Source organism: Silene latifolia, chromosome 9 (genome assembly GCF_048544455.1).
Source record: "Silene latifolia isolate original U9 population chromosome 9, ASM4854445v1, whole genome shotgun sequence".
Lineage (NCBI taxonomy): Eukaryota > Viridiplantae > Streptophyta > Magnoliopsida > Caryophyllales > Caryophyllaceae > Silene > Silene latifolia.
In genome coordinates this window covers 137,162,944-137,173,119 of record NC_133534.1, presented here as the reverse complement: position 1 = coordinate 137,173,119, position 10,176 = coordinate 137,162,944, and the positions used below count along the sequence as shown (strand labels likewise).

At 42.1% G+C, this 10,176-nt stretch overlaps 1 long non-coding RNA gene across 1 annotated transcript; it reads right to left on the bottom strand.

The window, feature by feature from the left end:
• Window positions 1-6,689: 6,689 nt before the first annotated feature.
• On the bottom strand, window positions 6,690-9,558 carry LOC141598307 (uncharacterized). The gene is made up of 2 exons (XR_012523411.1): window positions 7,054-9,558; window positions 6,690-6,933 (listed from the first exon to the last, which is right to left on the bottom strand). It is a non-coding gene; the product is annotated as an uncharacterized LOC141598307 (long non-coding RNA).
• Window positions 9,559-10,176: the final 618 nt, after the last annotated feature.

Genomic DNA, 10,176 nt, shown 5'->3' with positions numbered 1-10,176 from the left:
ATTAGAGAATACATTTCAAGCACAAGGGCATAGTCTCAGACGGTCTTGGGTGTATCGATTAGGAGGAAATCTACTTTGATTTCTGTTCTTAGGCCGCATCTCAAAGGACCCGAGGTTATTTCTTTACCTTTATCGTTTCTATTGCATTTTCGTTTTATGACAATAATTACATATAAAATTTGCGTTATAGTCCTAATTTTATAGGGTATTATACGGATATTACCCCTCAGTACTTAGGTGACAAGGGTGAGTGCTTGTCGACCAAAGTACTTCCTTTGCTTGCTCACCTGTACGCCATAGGACAGTACGACTGGGTGATGCCTACTCTGGCCCGGCTTACCCGTTACTTGCATGCCGTTGTTCGTCCGCAGACGATGGAGGATGGGAGTTCTCCCGCTTTGGTCAGTCCCGATCTCATCATGGTGGTACGAGCGTTTTTGCTGGTTGTTGGTTTTTTATTTTGTTTTCTTTCGTGTTGTGTTTTTGTGTTTTTGTTTTGAAAATTGGCTGATCTGTTGTTGCTGTGTTTTGCGTTACAGACTTGGTTGTTTTCTTTCTTTCCCTCCTTGCGTCCGAAGTTGGTGGGTGACGTGCCTTTAGTTTACCCGGCTGTGAAGGGTTGGACGGTGGCTCGAAAGAAGTCCACCAAGTCAACTTATGTGGACTGCAGGCGTCAGGTGAACACCCTTCGGCTTGGCAATGTGAGTTTTCGTTCCTTGTCTCTACCTAGGATGACTAGGTAGCTAGAAAGCTTGATTAATTGACTAGCCTTTTTATGGGTGCAGTTTATTGGGTGGCCTTGGGGGAACTACACAGATGTGCCGGGTTTTGTTAGAGAGCGCTTGCGGCCTTGTTGTTGCCAGCGCTTATACCTAGAGACCGCGATCGACCCTGTTTGGTAACTTGGCGAGCGTTTGGCTCGTTAGTGCTTCAGTGAGACTTTCGTGATGCCTGTCGGCCCGCCTAGGGTGTTGTTCAAGGAGTCGACGCCTGACGAGGTTAAGAAGCACCTTCACGATCGAGGAGGTGAGTACTTGTTGTTGCGGGGGCAGACTACAACACCTTTGGTTTGTCGAGGCTTGCTTGGTACCCAATCGAGGTATGTTTCCATCAACTCGTGCTCATCGTACTCATTTTTGGTAGAAAGGTTTGTTATCTTTTAACATGGCCTCCCGTTGTAGAGTGTTGACGACCTCATGCGGGCCGAGTGGCGAGGAGCTGCAGGTGCGTCTGCCAGAGCCTACGGTTCCTGAGGTGACCGACGCCGGCATGGTGTAGAGGTTGACGGTTTTGAGGGTGAGCTTCTAGTTTGAGCCCTCCTTCTTGTTTGTATTTCGTTTTGCCTTGTGTGTTGCTTTTTTGCTGAAATGTTTTGTTTTGTTATGTAGGTTTCGACCGTTAATCATCAGGCTTTGTGGCAGATGGCTAATCGGTGGAAAGCGCTTGCTGGTGACCTGGCTGCAAGGGAGTCTCGGCTTGTGCAGGTGCCTTTTGTTGGTTGTTTTTGTGTTTTTCTGTGTTGCATTTCATGTTTAGATCTTACCGACCTGTGTTATATTTTGCGGAGTACTGCGGATCCGGTGGCGCTTCCTCGGGTCCATGCTAAGTTGGACGAGGCGAGATCAACGGTCCAAGCATAGGAGCTTGCACTCACCACTCGTCAGCAAGAGTTCAGGCACCGCGAGGAAGAGTTGCGGAGCCGGAATGCCGAGATTGCTTCTCTCAGGGCTCAGTTGGCCAAGGCAGAGGAGCTTCATATCACGATGGAGCGGGAGACACTGCAGAGTTCTCCCGAGAGGACGCCGGAGCAGGAGGTGGTATCTGCTTTGCCTGCGACTCCTCGTGAGACCGAGGCCGGCCCGCCGTGAGGCGCCGAGTAGTATGTAGTTGCTTGCTCGCGTTTTGGACTTTGATTTGTATGTGTGTGGATATAGTTTTTGCTTGAGGCGGTTTGTATATATGTGTTTTTGGTTTGTAGTTTGTTTTGCTTGGACTTTTTTGTGTTGTGTTGCGGAGAAGTACGGTCAACGGCTGATTCCCCATTTGCTCCATCATTTGCTCCTGCATCGTTAGTGTAGAAAATAGGCAACATGTAACACATATATGTACACATAATCATGCCAAGTATATGTTGAAATTGTTTGTTAAAGAGAAATTTTTTTTAAAAATTATGTGACAAGGCGTCACGTTTGCAATTGTTTTGAAATGGAAAGGTTTTGAAATTTTGAGAAATTAATTCGTGTTTGAATTAAATCGCATCGAATTTTGCCAAAATTGATTTGCAACTCGAAAATTAAAACTCAAATCGCCATGGATGAATTTCAAAAGAGATTTTGTGAGTGTGTTAATTTTTATTTTTCCGAGATCAAGACTCAGATTTTCAAAAGTGATTAGAGAAAATTGATGTTATGTTTCAATTTTGCGGAAATGCGAAAATTTTTCGAAATTTTCGGCTGACACGGAAACGATCCGTCGCATTCGAAATTTTCGACTTACAGGGAAACGATCCGTCGCGGATCGGGGCGACTATCCCTTCCCCCCTAAAAAAAGAAGAGAGAAACCCGTATGTTTAAAGCTGCGTCATGAAAACTGTGTCAGACTTTGTAAAAGGTGAATTCTAGGAAATGTGAGTTTGAGAAAACACAAAAAATTTCCGTGCAGGCCTGAAGAGGCGCGAGCCTTAAGGCGAGAAAAACGATGCGTCAGAAAGAAGCATAAGTTGACAAGGACAAGTCAAGGTAAGGATCCTTAGAAGCAACCCAAAGAGGCCCGAGCCCCTGGGCGATGCAAGGGACCTCCCCTTTTTTTCGGAAAAAGGTGCTGATTGTTTTGTTTAAATAGGGACGTTTGTGCTTCATTGTTTCATCATCCGAAACATGAAAAACATTCTCTTCTTCTTCCACAATATAATTCATGGATACTTTCGAAAAAAGGTTGCGACATTGGTGTCGTAATTTATTGCGTCCCGAGAAGTATCAACTCATTGTAATGGGAGTTGGTCAATTGTTGGTGCTTCGTCAAGTTATGGTGCAATCCTCGTTCCTTGGAGCATGCTCTCGTTTTTTGGATTCGAAACATCATGTTTTCGTTTTCCCAAAAGGTGAAATTTGCCCTCTTGCCGAAGAAGTGGGTGCTATTGGAGGGTAGCCGAGTTGTACTCCGGTGCTTCCTCCAAGTCAGTTGTGTTATAAGGAGAAGTTTCGTTCTATGTTGGGCTTGTCGACGAGCCAAGTGAACTTTCTCCTTGCTCCTCATGGTGTGGATATGTTGGCTCTTATCAACATCTTTCAAACCGCTTGGATGTCAATATCTCGGAGGTGGCTAGGAGAAGGGCTCTTGCGTTTTACCTAGTGCATGCTTACCTCCTTATTGATGCTTTGAAGAAGGAGGGGCCAATATGGTATGGTAGCATGACCCTTGTGCATGTCATTGAGCAAATGGAGCATGGGTGGGATCCATCATGGTTGGTGGTTGGTGGTTGGTGGTTGGTGAGATCGTCCAAGCTTTGAACAAGAAGGGTTCATGTGGAGAAGCTCCTTCATTTGGATCTCCACGGATCATCCAAGTATGGCTCATGGAGAGGCTAAGGTATGTTGAGCCTCCGGTTGACGCTTCTTCTTACTATTTTCGTCATCTTACCATGAGTAAGAAGTTGTATACGGATAGCTTTGCATGCATCGAGGCCTATTGGACCTCGAAATTGGTGGAGGAGGGTGGTCCTCATATTCGTTGGGTGGTGCCGTGGTGGCACGTGAGGTCCTTCACGGGGTTGCTCACTCCGACCGTTTCTCCTTGTTCTTTGATGGTTGTGGGCTTGAAGGTTATTTCTTTCACCTATCTGGAAAGGGTTATGAAGCAAATGGGCCTACAACAAAAGGTGCCCGCTCAAGATAGTCTCGTCCAAGAGAGTGTTTTTCGAAACTCCGAGCTTGTGGAGGCTTTTGAGAGGTGGTGGGCCACTCGGCCGACATGGGAGGTACCAAACCCCGCTTTAACGACATGGGTGACTCCCGCTTATCTCAAATGGTCAAGAGCTCAAACCTTGGAAGAAAGGTCAAAGTTCCGCAAAGACGAAGCCATCAACTTGAAGTATAGGGAGGTTGGCAAGGCGAAACACGCCTACTTTGATGACTTTGGCGATGATACGAGCCCGGATGTGATAAGGCCACCGAAGAAGAGGAGCTTTTGTCCCAAAGAGGCGTTGAGCTGCCTGTGGGCTCGGCTTGGGCCGAGTATTGGGTCGTGTAAGAGACCGGGTGCCGTTGCCGTTATAGATCCGCTGAGGATCCGTTCTGAAGAGGAAGCCCATGCTAGGCGGGCTAGCAAGAAGAACAAGGGAAGATGTACCCCGAAGGAAAAGGTAAGGGTAGAATGGAAGAGTGGAGACCTCCATTACCCGTTTTGTTATTATGTCGTATTAGCGTTTGTGTGAGTTTTATTATGTTGTATTAGCTATGTATTGTGTGTTTTTGTGTGTTAGTATTACTATGTGAGATGTCTTGGTCGACACTCTAGCTCGGCAAGTTAGGGACTCACCTAGCTTTATTGTTGTCAAATCTGTAATCCTTCCTATTATTAACTAAATAACTGGATTGCTTTGTGCTAAGGAAATGTTGTGAACACTTGTTGTTTCTCCATCCATCTTGCAGAGGTAATTCGGTTTGAATTATCCTAAACATTGCACATGTGAAGGGGTTTTTGTGGGAAGGGAGAAAGGCTTTTTTTGTTCTTTCTTGTTTTTTGTTGTGAGGAAAAGGAATGCTTTTTTTTTAAAAGTTTGTATGGGTTATTGTTTTTTTTTTGTGTGGGGATGGTTGTATCCTTCTTGTGTAAGAAAGGACTGCCTACGTATCCACCTGAAGAGGTGAAATCATACCATGCTCGTAGTTCAAGTGTTTTATTTGCGCTGGGGTGCGAATTTTGTTTGGGTGTTGTGGTTGTATCTTTCTTGCATATGAAAGGACTGCTTACGTATTCACCTGAAGAGGTGAAATCAAACCACGCTCATAGTTCAGGTGTTTTGTTTGAGTGAAAATAGATGGTGCCCTTGACAGATCAAAGGCCGCTGGAAATATGGCAAGGTGCCATAACTTAGACTCGATTAAACATGCAATTTCAAATCATAACTTTTTTAGGAATTGACTTGAAAGGGAGATTACGGTCACTAGTTGTGAAACTAGGGAAAGGTCGTTGGTTGCTGGTGCTAAGGTTAAAGGGTAATATTTCTTGAGTTGGTCTAGATTGGTTGGGTTTGTGAAGTCCTCCCCGTCTAGGTCACTCAATCTCACTACGTCCCCCGAAAGGATTTTCTTGACCAGGTATCGTCTGGCCCAATTGGGTTTGAATTTCCCCCTCGGATTGACGGGTAACGGTGATCAAACCGACTTGAGGACCAAGTCGCCTTCCTTGATATTCCTGGGTTTGACTTTTTTGTTGAATGCCCGTTGTATACATTGTTGGTATAGCTGGATGTTATGAAAGGTGTTGAGTCGCCGTTCATCTAGGAGTGTGAGTTGCTCGAACCTTCGACGGGTCCATTCCGCCTTAGGGACTTGGCTTTCTAGTAGGATGCGTAGAGATGGGTCTTCCAACTCCACTGGTTGTACTGCCTTGAAACTGTATGCCAGGTAGAAGGGCGTTGCTCCTGTTGGTGTTCGAATGGAGGTTCGGTATCGCCAGAGTGCGAATAGGAGTCTGCTCGGCCCATCGCGGTAATTATCTTACATCTTCTTGATGATGGTGACAAGTGTTTTGTTTGCTGCCTCTACCGCTCCATTGGTTTGGGGACAATAGGGTGAGGATCGGTGTCATATGATCTTGTATTTATCCAACAAGGCTTGCGTTTTGGCCTGGAAGTGCGAGCCTTGGTCGCTGATGATTTCATCGGGTACCCCATATCTGTAGATGATGTAATCTTGGATAAACTTGGCCACTTGTTTGGCGGTCAAGACTACATAGGATTGTGCTTCTACCCATTTGGTGAAGTAGTCGATTGCGACGAGGACAAAGCAATGTCCTTTGGTTCCTATCGGGTTGACTTTGCCGATGATGTCGATGCCCCAGGTCGAGAAAGGCCAGGGTAATGTCATGGTGTATAAAAGGGACGGTGGTATGTGTTGTATATTGGCGAAGATTTGGCAGTTGTGGCAATGTTTGACGTAGTTTCTGCAATCGGCTTCCATGGTGGTCCAGTAGTAGCCTATCCGCATGATTATTCGGGCTAGCATCGTTGCGCTCATGTGAGGGCCACATTCTCCATCGTGGACCTCTTCCATGACTTTCTTGGCTCTATTATGATCAATGCAAAGGAGAAGGATCCATTGGGGCGTTCTTTTGTATACACTACTACAAAACTTGTGATGGACTTCGGACTTTTCGCTATATAGACATCGGATACACAACTGATGTAGAGTTTGGTCATGTCCATTGTGGATTAATGGACATCGGATTTATCGATGTCCATTAAAATTTCCACATCGGATTTTTAGGAAAACCGATGTCTATTTGACCAATGGACATCGGATTTTTAGGAAAACCGATGTCTATTTGACCAATGGACGTCGGATTTTTAGGAAACCCGATGTCTATTTGATCAATGGACATCAGTTTTTTGCAAAAATTCGATGTCTATAATTATTATTTTTTATAAAAAAATATTACGCTGTAGCCCATATTAGTCGTACACATGATGACAATGCAAAATGATTCCATAATCAACAAAAAATATCTGTATACAATCAATCGGTTATCCAAAGCCAATTACAAAAAAATTTCATCTACATAATGTGTCAAATTTACTTAGACGACTAACCTATACAAAAATATAAACCGATATGTAAACTGACTTATTGTTTAAAAAAAAGGAGGAAGAGACAAGACTACTTGGCAGCCTCAGATTTGCTCATCTCCCATTGGGCATATTATCAAGAGAATCTGGTTCAACACAACAAAATTAACGAGAAAACAAAATATCAACATAGAAGATGCTATATAACTAATGAGACACATACATTACTGTATTTTAAGTATCACAACTACTAGCAATACACTCACCTGAATGTGAGGAGCTTGGAACATTTCCTGTATGGCCGCTTCAACTTCTGCCATACCGACAAGGGTTTTTCCTGAAGGTTCATAAACAGATGCATTTTCCCAAAAATTAGCTCCAGCAGCAGTAAAAATAGGAGGAATTAAATGTGCCACTGTCATTCCAAATCATTCTTATGCTGAATGGATTTTAATCTACCTAGGACTCTAGGAGTAATCCTCCCCTTAATTTTTTTTCCAGCTCAATTTAGTTGAGTAAACAGAGGAAACGCCCTTTCTACCTCTCTCAGCTGCTTTTATCCAAGCAACTTGGATTAATATTATATGTGCAAAAGCAAGAAAATATACGAATAAGGCATAATTAAAACCAGAGTATAACAAAAATAAATCACTTGAACAAAACATCAATATCATCTTTCAGAATGATGAATAAATTTTCTCCAAGATAGAAGAAAGCTAAGCTCAAAGTACAAAAAGGAGGAAAACTAAACAAAGACAATTTTGATCATATTCAGTGAGAGAGGCATAAGATGACGCAATGCTTTCCTCTCAGATCATATTCATTTCCCTTTTCAAGAATGATTTATGTCGCCTGACCTGCTGGCCTCACCTACATCTTCAGCCTTTGGAAATTACCATGGTGAAACCTACAACAGTTCTATTTGCATATTTTGAAACTACAGCCGAAACCTGGATTCTATCAAGTGAAAATATGTCTTGTTTGACGAAAGGCAAAGCTAGATGACCTAAGTTAACTCCCATGAGCACAAAAGCTTTCGAAAATAACTTTCTTCTTTTCTTTTAGCTTCATCATTGACTTATATGGTCCCTCCACCTGTACACCGTTGCTCGTGCTCCTAAGTCCTAAATACCATTTGTTACTTCAATGTCAGAAATTGATGTCAACATAGCACAATCAGTATAAGGAACATCATCATCGATACATCAATACTTAGAGAGTAACCCAATTTTATTTATTTCGTTTTCTGGATGCCAATTTAGCTTCATTATCATCACCATATATCTGCCCACTCCTAAACTGAATATCACATTAGGGTGACAAACCACGAGGTTCATTAACATTAACATTAGAGTTAGAAATAGCCAAATATGTCATGCTCTCAGTCATGGTTGCACCGTCAATCTCACACGTAATAAGATTCATCGCAGCTAGAGAGTCAATTGAATCCGTATGTATGTCCACAACAAATATCTATGTTACCAACATTATCTCTTATAGACACAGCAAAAGGTTCTGAAGATTCTTCCACATTTCGATGACTAACCAACACCAACCAACGTCAGAAGAAAATCAAAGAAGACCCTATCGACACGATTCTAGAAATATGACAGCTATTTAATAAGTAAGCTTAACAGCTTCAATGAGTATAAAGATATTCCACCGAAATGTAAGCAAGGTGAAGAAGAGCATTCTTGTAAATTTCACTGAAATTTATGAATTATGATACTCAGACGCTTCAATCTTCAATCACAACAACAATTACTAGACACCAATCTTCTTATTTTTCTTCTTATTTTAAGCTCTATTATTTGGAAGTAGGTTACATTCCTCCAAATGATCGTTAAAGATATTAATCGTTTACTCCAGTAATAATTCATTATATCTAACCAAATATGTGTGGAAAATAAAGACTTTAGTAAATTATACAGAATGACGAATTATTTGGACACACTCGATTGAGATGAACAAATCAATGTAGAACAGAAAGTATGGAGAGAGACTCTGTAGGTACACACAAAGAGCTCACATCAGCCGCATGCCATAAATATCATACCACTTGCTTTGCCACCCATCCAGTGATGACCCATCTAATTTCTTGGTTTATTTCGGCATCGCATCTCTCTATCACGCTTCAATCGAGAGCTACCTTTCCACTTGCTTCTAATAATTTCTACTGCAAAACATCTATGGGTGCTCTCTCTTAAGTGTTACTTGTAATTGTCTTTATATCAGGCCAAAGAGATTAGCATAATAGAAAATCCGATAACATTATTGATTCAATCATACTATTAGCTAAAACTTAAGTTAATCGAATTATACCGGTGTTAGTGTGTTACCTTTGCATCGAATTATGATGGGTGCGACTGATGAATTATGATACTCAGATGAAACTAAAAAAAACTTGCATAAACTGATGAATCGAGTGCGGCTTTCCCATCTGGAAAATTTAAGCCAAATGCTTCAATCACAACAACAATGATGTTCTATTATCATCAAGTAACAACCAAAAAAAAAAGCATACAACATTGTAATGCAACTAATTAAGCACAAATCAAATTACCAATGAAACCCTAACTAATTAAATTGAAATTGAAACCAGTGAAACAAATGAGTACCTATTAAGGAGGAATCGATTGAATAGAGGTGCACACGACACGAGGCGATAGTGGTGGTCGGCGTACGGCTTGGCAAACGGCGAAGATAATGACGGTTTAGCAAGGTTTAATGTGTGAGTATGGGGGAGTGGCCGAGTGGTGAGGAGCTTGGCTAATTAAAAACATGAATTAAAAAAGGGAACTGCATCCTTTGACCTTTATGGTTGAGAAATAGAAAAAGATAAGAAACCGGGTTTTAGTTTAACACATTTGTTATCTTTTCTAAGAAATCGGTTTTAGCAATCAATGGTTTGTTTTGTTAAGAAACCGGTTCTAAAATCTAACAAGTTTCTTATCAATAGTTCCTTTGATGATTTTTTTATTAGTGAGATAAGGAAATCTGGTAAGAAATACAAACAGATGAGACGAAAATCGGCAGCGGTGGAAGAGAAATCTGTGCGGCGGCGGATGGTGGTGGAGACAACAGAGAAGAGCAAGGCAAGAATGTATGTTAAGGACGAGGAGGGAGTACGAAGTTGAGGACGGGGTTGGTAGCGGGAGGGAGGGAGAGTGAGTACGGGGTTTTGGGGGTTATGGTTTGGGAGTGAGAGTGAGGGAGAGGATTTGGGGAAGAATGTATGTAGTCGACATTATAAGTGATGGCGGTGAGGCAAATATTTTTTCCGCCTATAATTTTCACTTTAGATGCACATCGGTTAAATGAAATGTTCCATGTCCATGTTTTTTATATAGATATGGGTTTTATTAAATATCACATGTCCTTTAAAATCA